The sequence below is a fragment of the Cryptomeria japonica genome, chromosome 5 (assembly GCF_030272615.1).
Source record: "Cryptomeria japonica chromosome 5, Sugi_1.0, whole genome shotgun sequence".
Lineage (NCBI taxonomy): Eukaryota > Viridiplantae > Streptophyta > Pinopsida > Cupressales > Cupressaceae > Cryptomeria > Cryptomeria japonica.
The window spans coordinates 68,687,964-68,703,208 of record NC_081409.1 but is presented as its reverse complement, the minus strand read 5'-3'; positions in this window follow the sequence as shown (position 1 = coordinate 68,703,208).

Below are 15,245 nucleotides of genomic sequence, written 5' to 3'. Positions count from 1 at the left end.
AGATGATATATGCTTTGTTATTAAGAAAGATGAAATCTGGATGGAAGTGGTCATCCCAAGGACAATTTGGGTAACCAAGATGGGCTATGAGACAGATGATCACATAGTTGAAACTTATGCTAAAGCACTTCTGGAAGCCCCCAATGAACCCAAGGAAGAAGTATTTGGTAGTGCTGAGACTATAGAAAGCCAAATACAATCAAAGAAAAGAGTAAAGAAGGTTGAGGCATTTGTAAGGAAAGGATCCAGGCAAGCAAAGGCCATTAAGGAAGATGTACTAAAGAAAAATGACATAACAGAAGATGAGTTGGCAGCCCCACAACTTGAAACTCACCTATCACCAGTAGGTACTTCTTCAAAAGGTGACATGCCAACAAATTTTAAAAGAGTTGTTAGAAAAAGAGATCCCTCATCGGCAAACACTCCTTCACCTAGAAGGACAAGGCAAAAGCAACAAGCAGTGAGATCTCTGGTTAGAAAGGTCACACCCAAGAAGAAGCTGACACCAAAGAAAAAGAAAAGGACAAACAGTGGCCTGGCACCTCTAGATATATTGTTAAATGAAATCACAGAGGAAGGAAAACTGAAAAACATAAGAAAAATTTATGACACTCTATCTGCTGATGAGAAAGAGCAAGTTGAGGAAAGTGTGATACTGCATATGGACATGTACAAGAAATTTTTGATGGAAGTAGCAAATGAAATTCCTCATGATTTGTACAAAAGACTTGAGGCCAGAAGACAAGCACTGATAGAATTAGATAAGAAAATAAAAATAGAGAAACTAATTGTTGTATATCCAGTAAACTCTCCCAAGGAAATTGATGATTTGATTGCTCAAGCAAATTGGTCAGTGTTCTCTATCGCACACCGACATATTTCACTAATGGTAGGAAGAGTTACTGAAGTAACAGAGGAAACAAAAGATGGTTGGGATATATTCCTGGTTGACAAGGAAAAACAAGAAGAATACAGGAAACCTAAGCCTATAAAAGTATATCAGAAGGATAGGGACAAGGGGAAAGGAAAAGTTGGTGGACCACCAATCATAAAAGTTAAAGACAACCTACCCCCACCTGTGAAAATTACAACTACTGAAGATCAACCGGCAGCAAAAAGTTTGGATGTAGAGGATAGCAATCCTAATTTTGAAGTCCTATATACTGTAAATGTTGATACCCAAAAGATCAACATAATAGTTGATAAAGATACAACTAACAAGTAAGATATGGCTAAAGAGCCTCTGGTAGCAAGGGAAACAGAGAAACTGGTAGAGGACACAGAGAAAAAGGAACAGACTAAGGCACAGATAGAGACAACACAACATACAGAGAAACCAACAGAGCTAAAGGCTCCGGAACAGGTTCATAAGGAAACAGTGCCACCGGTAAGTAGTGAAGTGGGAAAACTAGTGCTAAAAGAAATGCAGACACAAACTGACCTACCAAAGATCAATACAAGCATGGTTACTTCCACCGGTACTCAGATTGTTGGGACATCATCAACATTCAAGTCAACAAATCTGACTGAGGTATTATTAGACTCCATTAAGAAAATAACTGACTGCAGTTCACATGCTTATAAAGAAATTGATGATTCAATACCAATTTTGAAGGCAATTGCTCCAAACTGTAACATAGATAATAAAGATTCTTTAGGACAATTGGATACATTGTGTAAATATATTTCTGAAAACATTGAGAAAATAAAGGAAGAATTAGTAAAAGATAAGGTAGAGAAAGAGAAGCAAAAATTCTTTGATGAGGAAATAAAGAAGTGTAACAAATATTTTGACACACTTCTATCGAAACTATGTAGTTTGTTGAAAGAATACAAAAATATGTATAAAGATACATGTAAAACAAACTTTTTGACTGTAGATATTGACAAGAAAATAAGCAAGACACGGGATGAGATAAACAAACTTGCAGACAATTTTGTCAACTCACCGGATTCATTATCAGTTTTTGAAGAGAAGATAGCAAATTTTGAGGAAGAATTGCTCAAACTGGAAAGAGAAAAAGAGAGAATAATAAACAAGGCAAAGCATTTGAGATCTAAACTGAGTCCAAGATTGGACTATTTAGCATCTTTGCGGAAGGAAATTTCAGAGGCACTGACACAAGGCAGCAAAACACCGACAGAGCATTTGCAGCATCTCATTGGTACAGTAAAAAGAACTGAGACAACAATAAAAGATAGTAAGAAATTTATGGATAGTTTAAACTTAATTTTGGGAGATCTTTTTTAGATAATAACTACCCAGCTACAGGGTTGAGGATATGGATAGATGAAACTACAAACTCTACTGACATCTTGACAACCTTTGTCATTGATGCCAAAGGGGGAGTAGTGGGATGAGAAAGTTCAAAACACAGGAATCATATGCTCAGGGGGAGCTCTCACATTTTTGGTAAATATTTTTGGACTACACATTTTTGGATACTTTTTCTTGAAATTTCTCATGAGTGTTTCCATTAATGCCAAAGGGGGAGATTGTTGGCATATGGACACTCCAATGAGACATTGTATGTGATTGAAGGTTTTGTCATTGATGGCAACCTTGCAATCCTATGGCACCGGCAAGACATTATACCAGCAAAGCATTACACAGGAAACCTTGCAAACCTATGGCACCGGCAAGACATCATACCGACAAGTATTACACAGGCAAGATAGTGCACTGGCATCAACAAGGACACCGACACCGGCACAGAGGCTGACAAGATTTTTGTTATGTAATATTTTGTTTATTATTGTAAGCCAACTTGGAAAATTATAAAATGACTCTTATATATAAAGGAGATCATTATAGACATTTGTATAAGTGATGTAAGAAGTATAAAGGAAAAGATTAGGCAGACCTAATGTGCGAATTATAGGTCAAGGGTATATGTAAAGAACAGAGCAAGAACCGGTACTGAATCTGGCATTGAAGATGCTATTATAAAGAAGTACAAGTCATTGGATTAATATAATCCTTATTGTAAGTCAGTGTGACTTCCCATTGAGCAGTGAGCTCTAGGCAGTTGGCCTTCCTGCATGTGCAGGCCCCTATTGTAAGTAATATTCTCTTATTGGCTAGTGAGTGAATATTGTGGGTCACAAATCCCACTGAGGTTTTTCCCACATCGGGTTTCCTCGTTAAACATCTTGTGTTATGGTGTACTTTTCATGTGGATATTCTTGATTCTGTTTATTGCATTATTTCTTGCATACCTATACACTGTTATATTATGTTCTGCATGTTTCAACTTAAGAAATTCTTATTACCGGTTAGATACTGAATCACCACCCCCCCCCTCTCAGTATTTGTGGGAACCCTAACACATAACTGGTATAGAATTCCACCCCAGTTAGTGGAGAAATACAATGATGACATATGTTTTGAAGTAGACACCGACTACTGCTATGTCAATGCAGTAGAACCAAGAACTCAATCTTTGCCACCTATGGGTTATGAGATTGACTTTGACATTACACAACAGTAGATAGATGCTTTTCTTACACTGCCAAGACATGCTACCGAACTCAGATACGATACATATGAAGAGGTCAAATAAAAAGTAAAGATGAGCATTGTAGTACCTAAGGCTACAAGGAAAGCAACAAAAATGATCAAAACATTAACGGAGCAATTTGGAGAAGGATCTTCCTCCAATCCTGTCAAAAGTGTTCAAGCCATCACTGAGGAGGAATCTGAAGCCCAAGAAGCTGCTATTACATTGAGCACCGAGCTACCAAAAAGCAAAATTCTGAAGAGGAAGAAACAGGACACATCAAAGGTATCACCGACTCCTTCAGTAAAGCGCCCCAATACTAGATCATCTGCAGTGTCACCAAGCAAGAAGTAGAAAAATGTTGTTGTTCCAAAGGTAAAAAAACCTATAAGAAATCTACTCGGAGACTCATTTTGAATAAAGAATCTAGTGACACTGAATCTGAAGATGCAGGTAAATTTCAGATTGTCAAGAGCAAAAAGATAGATGTACATAGTGTTGATAATTTTTGTGCAAATCTGAAGCAATATGGTGGATTTGGATCATTTAGATATGTAAAGTATGACTCCAGATCTGATGCAGAAAAGAGACAAATAGAAGAAGCTGTAATCTGTATGCTTCTAAAATTTTGATTGGTCCCATTGGAAGTTACTAATTCTCTTCCAAAAGAATTGTATTTGCATATTGATAATAGGTGGAAATATGCCATGGACTCGAAAAAACAGATAAGAGAAAGAAGTCAAGTACATCTTTTTCTAGACATGTCGGTAGATGAGATAAAAGATCATCTGAAAAACTTCCAAACAAACTTCCTAGTCAAGCAAAGAGCCTTGAAACTGATGAATGGCCTTTATATTGATGTAGAGAAGGAGACAAAAGAACAATGGCAAGAAATCTTTCGAATAAAGAGTACTATTGAGCAAGGTGAAGTTGAAATAGTTGATATCACCGAGCAAGATCCTGATATCACCGAGCAAGATCCCACTGACACTATACAACCTAATGAGGATATCATGGATACCGAGGAACAGGAACAAGAAATGATAGAAGGGAATGCGTATGCCAAACTGGTATCAAGTGAGTCAGTTCTAGAGCAAGTCAAGTCCTATCCTCTGGTAAGTCAACATGTTTCAATCAAGACTCCTCGGGATACTGAACAAGGCAAAGAGGCTCAATAGTCTACAACAGGAGAAGCTACTTCTCAGGCCACCGGGAAATAGACTTCTCAATCACCTACAAGCACAGAAACGGTTGTCATCGAGTCCACATGCATAGAACCACTGAAGGCTACAACCAAGGCAAAAGAAACTGACAAAAGTGTTGCCTCTATCGAGCAACCTACCGAGGGTGCACAAGCCTCCCAAGCTATTGTCTTAGTTCAACTGATGAAAGCCTCATCATTTAAAGAGAAGAAAATGAAAAAGCATAGTTTCAAATTAGATTTGTTAAAACCAATTGTGTTGCCGAATGTAGACATCTCCAAATTAAAAGGGCAAGCACTCATTGAATTCAGTGAACTATGCAAAGCCAAAGTAGAAAAAGAAAAACAAATGGCTATACAAAAGAAAAATAGAGTACTTCAGAACGTTAAAGCACTATTAACCAAAATGCTACCTGAAGCTACAGTGACAAAAGATGCAGCCATCCATATTCAACTAGATGAACTCCTAAATAAGATTGAGACCTCTGGAGTTGATGCATCTGCATACTTAAGCAAATTGAAGGACAAACAGCTCACTGCAAAAATGATTGAAGAGGTACAAAAAGCCATTCTTGTTGGTAAAGTTAAGCTTGTCAACCTCATTGTTGAGTTGTCCCCTCAACTCAAGTACATTCTTTATTTATTTCAGAAGCTCTGTGCATTTTCTTTATTCATTAAATATATCAAAAATAAAATAGAAGTGATTGAGAAAGAGATCACTGATCTCTCAAATAAATTGACCACTGAGCCAAATTCTATTCAGAATTTCTATACCAAGTTACAAACGCTCATGGCTCAACAATTGGAACTCAAGAATGAAGAGCACAAAATAAGGATGGACATTATGACTCTTCAAACCTTATTCATTCCACACTTGTCCTCCATCCAAGAACAAATCAACAAGGCCACCTCCTTATCCACTTAGCAAGAGGGAAGCACTTTAGATGGACTGATTTCACTCTTAGCTGACATAACTGCTTAGAATTCACTCATGGATAGTGTCAAGGATGCACTCTCTACCGCTCTCACCGATGCAAGAACCAAGTATAAATCCATTTTTGACCAATTGCCTCCACCCAGTGGTAACTAGTTTTTAATGTTTGTCAAAAAGGGGGAGTATAGTGTATACAAGAAGTATATACCGAGCAGTTCAGCATATTAGAGTATACAAACAATTTTGACAGGGGGAGCAGTGAACCGAGTAGAACAACAGTGATAACCGAGTAGTGAATACAGAATATTGACTACAAAAAATGAATAATCAGAGTTATGTATAGTATATTGATAAGGGGAATATATCTGAGTATACTATTTTATTGAAAATTGTATATACTGTTAGTTTAGTCAAATTTTGTTAATAGATAGATTTTTGAGTTATGACTTTGAAAGAAGTTTTGTCAAACATTTCAAAACTAATGTCAAAAGGGGAGATTGTTACTAATTACTAAGTTGTCATTAGTTTTATATCCAAAGTCATTCTATATACTCTAATCGGTTAATACCACCGAAATATTCAGTCGGTAAGCATAGAGTAGTCGGTTACAGAAGTTTCAAGTCACAAAGTCCAATATACACCGAGCAGTCTATCAATTAATGTTCTATGACTACCGAGCAACAATGATGGTATACCGAGTTATTACACACCGAGTGAAATGTGTTACCAGATTCATTGAACCTAGACACATATCAGAAAACATGTTACAAAGATCGAGGAACAAGTAACCGTTATCACATTGGAAATTGCACTTATAGATTTTGTATGATTTTGAGGTCATCTATCCAATGAAATAATTTGTATGGTTATTCATTCGATGATTCATGTTTGTAAGATCGAAGCATGGACAGGATCACCGTTACAAGAGATCTATTTATACAACATGAATTGAGGATTAATATATGTGTGTGTGAAGCAAGACTTGTGTGAAAAGCAAAATCATAGAGAAGCATAGAGTGTTATGACTGTTACAATTCATACAGATACACAGAGGTCACCGAGAGGGATTTTAGAGAATAGTCAAGGAATAGAGTAAACAAAAGGGTTTACCGAGTTAATATATGGATTACCGAGGTATGCTATAAGCAAGGTAATATCATTTTGAGCACATAGAATCTGCTTTAACATTCCAGATGTAAAGTTGCAGATATTTTGTAAAGATTTTGATTGTAATATTTTGAGTTGTAAGAGAAACCTCTAATAAGGTAAAAGACTCTAACTAAGTCTATAAATTGTAAAGCCTTTAACCAGGTGCAGCATTTAGAATAAGTGTTGTAAAATCCTTTAGCAAGGTAGATCTAAAAGATCTTGATACTCCTAACAGTGTAAGCTATCAGAAATAGCTAAACATGTAGCTCGAACCGAGCAACCTTTGTTATTGCAGTAGTGAAGTTGTGGGTGTCATCCCGACCACAGTTTTTCTCTCTAACAAGGAGTTTATGCGTAACCAAAATATATTTGTTATGGAGTGAATCATGTATGATTGTTATTTATTTGTTTTAGCATTATATTATGTTACAGCAATATTGAGTTTATGCTTAATAGTAAGGTTATTGTTCAAGAAAAGTTTTGAAGTATTGATTCACCCCTCCCCTCTCTGTACATTAGCTTTCCATATTGGGCCTAACACAAATGATGATAATGCATTAGAAGATGATTACCATGAGAATGACAGAAAAGTCAATCTCTTCATGGTACTTGACAAACCAGCTGATGAAGATGAGGAAGAAAAGGATATTGAAGGTGAAGTGGATTTGGAGAGTGAACTTATCAGTGCACTTGAAGAATTGAGTAAAACAAGAAGAGAACTCAAGAGGGTTAATCTTGTTGCAGTAGATGAAAAAGATCTCTTGAAGTAGTCTCTGGATGAGTCTGGTCAAGTCATATCTGACTTGAAACTGCAACTGGAAGAAACTAAGAGGATTTGTGAAGCTACAACCTCTGATCTGATAAAGAAAGAAAAGGAGAATCAAGAGCTGGAAGCAGAAATAGTAAAGCTCATAAAGGAGCTTGAAGAAAGTAAGGAAGAAATAAAAATAAGGAGAAAGTATGAAGGCAAAACTAAGGCCTTAGATAAGATGTTGAGCAAACAAAAGCAATCCAAAGATACCAGTGGCTTAGGCTTTGAAGAAGGTCAAAGTTCAACCCAAAAAGAGAAATCCAGCAAAGAAATAATATTCACCTCTTCAATTAAAGGTGAAGAAAAGAAGACATTCATTGTAGGCAAGGATACCAACAAAAAGATATATGCAGATGCTATTGGAAATCGCCACTCAAATCAGTATACAGAAATGAACCGGAGGCCACACTTCTTGCACCAACATTCAGACCCAAGGAGAAATGAAAGAATTGACTGTGAAGGATTTGCCAGACTCAACAACATGAAGGGAAGACCCCCAATGAGGTAGTTCCATTCAGTACCAAGACAACCTAACCGGTATGTTCAAACTTTCATGGTTACTGTTACTAGTGTTACGAATTTGGGCACAAAATAGATGACCATAGGTTAATCAATAAGCCCTCTACGAGTTATGAAAGTAGAAATCCATTTAATGCACTCTGAGATATGAATGTTGTCTGCTATCAGTGCAATGGATATGGTCATAAGAGTTTTGATTGTAGGAAGAATAAACTAGTACCCTACAATAATTTTAAGGACGTCCCCTTAAATGAAAATATAAAATGCTATAACTATCAAGAATTTGGACACATAGCAAAGTTATGCAAAAACAAGAAGATCAATCAGACGAAGGCAAATCCGGATCAAGAGCTAGTAACTGAACCTGAGCTCAATATAGTAGCTGACAAGAAGAAGGAAATCAAACTAGTTTGGGTTGAGAAAGAAAAAGAAAAGGCAGAATCAAGTCTCATAGTACAGACTGCCTTGCATGCTGAAAGGAAAAATCTATGGGTGGTAGATAATGGTTGTTCAAACCTTATGACCGGTGACAAAAAGAAATCCATTAAACTTGAAGACTGGAATGGTGGATCAGTAAGATTTGGAGACAATTCCTCCATCAAAATAAAGGGAAAAGGAACTCTAAGCATTGATGGAAAATTGAAGGCACATGATGTATGCTATGTGGAACGCCTAAAGCATGATCTACTGAGTGTGAGTCAGATGTGTGACAAAGGTTACAAATTCACCTTTGACTCAACCGGTTTCCAGATAAAGAAAGACAGTACCGATAAAGTTGTGGAAGAAGGAAAGAGAATAGATGGAAATGTTTATAATCTGAAGGAATGCTATGAGTCCCAATGTATGTTAGGACAAGTAGATGAAAGTTGGTTGTGGCATAGAAGATTAGGCCACATAAATTTTGATAACTTAGTTGCAGTAAGAAAAAAGGGGTGTGTGAGGAATATTCCACCCATCATCAAGCCAATAAACACATTTTGTGATGAATGTGTAAAAGGCGAGCAAACTAAAGTGAGTTTTAGGACAAAGGAGCACAACACCTCAAAACCACTTGAAATCGTGCATACAGATCTATGTGGTCCAACTCGAATAAGAGAACTTGTCGGTGAAAGATACTTTATGCTCTTCATTGATGACTACTCAAGAATGACATGGGTCACCTTTCTGCAAGATAAATCACAAGCATTTGAAAGATTCAAGATCTTTCAGAAGATGGTGGAAAAAGAAAGTGGGTATAGATTAAAATGCCTAAGATTAGACAAAGGTGGAGAATTTACATCAAATAAATTTGAAGAATATTGTGAAAAACATGGAATTAGAAGGCAATACTCTGCTCCTAGGACCCCACACCAAAATGGTGTGGTAGAAAGGAAGAACATGACAGTCAAGGAGATGGTCATAACCATGTTAAATGAGGCTAGTCTGCCGGACACATATTGGAAAGAAGTTGTTCATACTATTGCATATACTTTGAACCGGGTTCAATTAAGAACAAACAACATGTTAGGTCCCGGAGACAACTGAGACGGGGGGGGGGGGGGGGGGGGTGAATCAGTTGTCAAATAAATTCAAACCAAAAACAACTTAACCAACTTAATGCTTAATACCAGTAAACCAGTTAAGTATGCTAGTAGACAGTGTTAACAGTTAATTGCTATATCGGTAAAGATTAATGCATGAAACATAAACATAAAGTCATCCACAACACATAACACCAATGTTTGTACGTGGAAACCCTGTAAGGGGAAAAACTACGGTGGGAAACCTTACCCACAATTAGATGATACTACTGCAGATAGTAAGTGTGCATAAATGGGGTCTACACATGCAAAAAGGCCAACAACCTAGAGCTCACTGCTCAATCACAAAAAGGGAGTCACACTGACTACAGTTGGATAGTTAAATCCAATAAGAATGTACTGCACAAAATAGCATCTTCATATGCTGGATTCAGTACCGGTGTAATGCTGATATGCTTTCACAAAAACCTAGCTTCACCTTCAAATGATGTCTTCATGTATAGCTCTGCTTAATCTCACATATACCTTCTCACACTTCTTTTTCGCATTCCACATTTGATCTTACAAATAAGATCTTACATTTATACCATAACCAAAGACCAATTTTAGTGGGTCGGCTATACAAGATATTACAATAAAAACATTTTACAAACAATATAATATCCGATGCAATAACTGATTAAACATGTCGGCTTAATGCATTTACAACAATAATAAATCATCTCATAGCGTGCCATGCTGATCTGGAAAAGATAAACCTATCGGTGTAACCCTAGGTAACCCTGGACCTATTTGCCGGTAAAAGCGAATATGCAAATATGAATATACCAATGATTAATTATTAAAAACAAAGTGTCCATACGATGTCTTCATCATTACCAGGTGTCTTCCATATCATTCCAAGTGTCGGTGATCATTATATCCTGTCGGTGAACCATATACCAGTAATTGTGCAATAGTTACTTGCTTGTCAGTGAATGCTGCTGGATCTCCAAAGTGCTAGTGTTTTAGTAGGTGTTGACATCAATGACAAAACCATACCAAAATACCAACAATCTCCCCCTTTGGCATTGATGGCAACACAAGATGGAAAAACCATCAAAGTGCCAAAATAGAAATGCCAAATACCAACAACCAACAATCTCTCCTAAACAAAAATCTCTCCCCCTGGGAGCAACATGTGTTATCCAAAGTTTTTCTATACCAATCTCTCCTTAAAAGGATATTGTGTTTTTCCATAGATATCTCTTCCCCTTTGACATCAAATGCCAAAGTTACAATAATAAAATCAAGTTCATATACAAAATACCAATCAATTCAATATACCAACTACTCCCCCTGAGAAGTAGCTTCCTCATCAAAGACCGGAGTAAAAGATTTGTCTGTTAATTCTGTCGGTTGATGAAAATCATCAACTGTCTAAGTCTCTACCGGTGGTGGTATGACTCCAAGCTGATCTCTGAGATATTCAAAAGTCTCCTTAGGAAAAGGTTTTGTGAAAATATTTGCAAGTTGTTCTTTAGTATTCACATAAACCAGTTTTATCTCTTTTTCTTCAAATTTTTCCCTTAGAAAATTCAGTTTGATAGAAACATGTTTTGTTTTAGAATGTAATACCAGATTATTAGATATATCATTTGCTATAGTGTTATCACAATATATAGTAATAGGTTCCTTGCATTTTACCTTTATGTCTTTCAACATTTGCTTAAGCCATAGTACCTATGTACAGTTAGTTGCTGTTGCAACATATTCTAATTCTGCTATTGATAAAGATGTACAACTCTATTTCTTACTCAACCAAGAAACTAATCTGTTTCCAAGAAAGAATGCTCCACAGATGGTTCTTTTTCTATCATCCACATCTCCTGCCCAATTTGCATCTGTGTATGCACATAGATCAAAATTTTCATTTCTAGGATACCATAATCCAAGATTTGCAGTGCCTTGTAAGTACTGAAAAATCCTTTTTACTGCTGATTCATGATTTTCTCTAGGATTACTTTGAAATATAGAAACAATACATACTGCATTCATAATATCAAGTTTGGTTTATGTCAAATACAGTAAACCTCCTATCATAGATTTGTATCTAGTCAGATTAACAGGTGTAGATTCATCCCTTGAGATAACTTGTCATTTGTAGTCATAGGTGTGCTTACCGGTTTAGAGTTCTCCATCCCAAATTTCTTTAGTAACTCTTTCAAGTACTTGGATTGACTTAGAAATATACCTTTGTCAGTCTGTGAAATCTGCAATCCTAAAAAGAATTTTATTTCACCAATCATAGACATTTCAAATTCTTGCTACATTTTAATAGAAAATTCTTTACATAATCCATCTTCTCCTCCAAAGATTATATCATCAACAAATACTTCTATAATCAAGATGTCATCATTAGTTATTTTGTAATATAAATTGTTGTCTGCATTTCCTTTAGTAAAACCAATCTTTAAAAGATACTTATCCAACCTTGCATACCAAGCTCTTGGGGCTTGTTTCAGTCCATACAGAGCTTTTCTTAACCTGCAAACCATATCATTGTCATCTATCAAAGAAAATCCATCAGGTTTTTCAATATAGACTTCCTCTTCAAGATCTCCATTCAAGAATGCACATTTAATATCCATTTGATAAACTTTGTAGTTCTTGTGGGCTGCAAAAGCCAAGAATAATCTGACTACCTCAATTCTAGCTACCGGTGCAAAGTTTTCATTGTAATCAACTCCTTCTTTCTGAGAATATCCCTTACACACTAGTCTTGCTTTATTTCTGACAACCTTACCATCTTCATTAAGTTTGTTTCTAAATACCCATTTGGTTGCAATTACATTTTTATCTTTAGGCCGGGGAACTAATGTCCAAGTATTATTTTTCTCAATTTGTTCTAATTCTTCTTCCATAGCTTTAATCCAAAATTTATCTTCACATGCCTCATTAACAGATGATGGTTCAATTTGATAAATAAGACATACCTCTTCATTGCCAATCTTCCTCTTGTCATAACTCCTTTAAATTTGTTTCCAATTATCTGATCTTCATAATGATTCAATTTTACATACCGAGGTGTCTTAGTTTGTTGTTGTTCTTCAATTACTGTGGAATCCTTAGATGGTACCGGGGTAACTGGATCTTCATTCTGTACTGGTGGATTTAGTGTAGGTTCATTTGTCACAATTTTTGTTACCGGTTCAGAGTCTATATACCTTGAAGTTCCTATGAATTGTTCATCAATTTTTACATTTGTACTCTCAACAATTTTCTGCAATCTCTTGTTAAAACATCTATATGCCTTGCTCTTAGATGAATAACCAAGAAATATTCCTTCATCACTTCTAGGATCAAATTTGCCAATATACTCATCTCTTCTAATATAACATTTACTTCCAAAAATTCTAAAATACTTAAGAGTAGGAGTATTACCAAACCATAGTTCATGAGGGGTCTTACTGGTTTCACCTTTGATGTGAACTTTGTTGAATGTATAGACCGTTGTGCTGACTACTTCTCTCCAATACACATGTGGTAAATTTGCTTCAGATAACATACTTCTTGCTGCATCCAAGATAGTTCTGTTTTTCCTTTCACACCTTCATTCTGTTGTGGTGTCCGAGGTGTTGATAGTTGTCTTCTGATTCCATTCACTTCACAGAATGCATTAAAGTCCTTAGATGTGAATTCTCCTCCTTGATCTGATCTTAAACATTTGATTTTCTTACCGGTTTCATTTTCAACCATTGCTTTGAACAGTTTGAACTTTCCAAGTGCTTCTGATTTTTCTCTAAGAAAAGTAACCCAACACATTCTAGAAAAATCATCAATAAATAGCATGAAATATCTATCACCTTGTAAGCTTTTAGTTCTAGCTGGACCACATAAATTAGTGTGAATCAAATCAAGAGCATTATTTGATTTTTTTGGAATACTTGTGAAACTAGCTCTAACTTGTTTTCCAAATTGACATTCCTTACAAATTGTATTCTGAGGTTTCACAATTTTAGGTAGATCTCTAACTGCCTTAGAAGTACTGATCTTTACCATGCAATCAAAGTTTACATGACAGAGTCTCTTATGCCATAACCAACTTTCATCTATATGTACAATCAAGCATGCCTTTTCACTGTTATTCAAATGAAAGATATTACCTCTATTCTGATTACCAGTTGCAATTTCCAAACTAGTTCTATTCATGATTTTGCATTTTCCATTTTTGAATTGTAACTGAAATCCTTTCTCAACCAATTGACCAAAACTTAAGAGATTATGCTTTAATCCTTCAACATAGTAAACATTGTCAGTGTTATGCTTACCATCAAGAGATATTGTACCCTTACTTTTACCTTTGATTGAACAGGCTTTGTCATCTCCAAATGTTACTAAACCTCCATTGTATTCTTAAAAGTTCAAGAATTTACCTTTGTCTCGTGTCATATGATGTGAGCATCCTGAGTCAATGATCCATTCATCCTTTACTTCAACTTTAGCTACTAGGGCTTGTTCTACCGGTTGAACAGTAGGTGTCGGTTGATCTTCTGTTATAACAACAAAAACCCATCCATTGTCTGTTGGATCCTCATCAAAATCATTAGTCACACCTTCATCAGCAATGTAACAAGATTTGTCTTTGTTCTTCTTAAATCTGTATCTCTGATATTTAGGATTAGGCTTGTATGTTCTTCTAGCTTCTTCTCTTAGTCTAGCATGTCTATCAGGGCATCTCAAAGCCATATAACCAATCTTATTGTATTTAAAACATTTAAAGGGTGCTTTACCTTCATACTTCCTTGCAAACAGTGCTTCAAGTTCTTCAAGTTCTTCATTCTCCTTCCTAGTTTCTTCAAGTTCTCTTGCATAAAAGGCTTTCCAATCTGATTTATCAAATGATGGAGTAGATGATGTTGATGCTTTAAAGGCCAAATCAGTCTTTATAGTAGCAACAGGACCAAATTCCTCAATTTCAAAGGCTGAAAGTTTTCCAATCAATGTATCCCTAGTTACTGATGTATTAGGCATTGTTCTCAACTCATTTATAGCAGTAACCTTCATTTTATATACCGGTGGCAATCCTCTTAAAATTTTTGAAACAATTTCATCTTCACTTAGGGTCCTCCACAACATTTAATACCCAAAACAATTTCATTTACTCTTTCCATAAAAGCAAAAATCCTTTCATCTTCTTCCATTTTCAGATGTTCATATCTGACTCGGAAGCTTTCAAGTTTTGCAATCTTGACTGTGGAATCTCCTTCATTCAGTGTTTCCAAATGATCCCAAATAGATTTAGCAGTAGACCTATCTGATAGTCCCATGATTTGTTGATCTGATAATGCGCTCAAAAGTGCTTCTCTTGCTTTGCAATCATTCTCCTCATCTTTAGCTAAGGTAGTTGGATTGGTCTGACCAGCTATAGCAGAAGTATAACCATTCTTTGTAACTTCCCAGATGTCTTTACCAATGCAATTCAAATGTGTTTCCATCCTGATCTTCCATATCCCATAGTTGGTTCCATCAAGTTTAGGACTGTCCTTCTTGAAATAATTAGTAGTCATTGGATCTCCTCAAGTTATTAAACTTCTGCAAAAGAGGACTAAGCTCTGATACCAATTGTTAG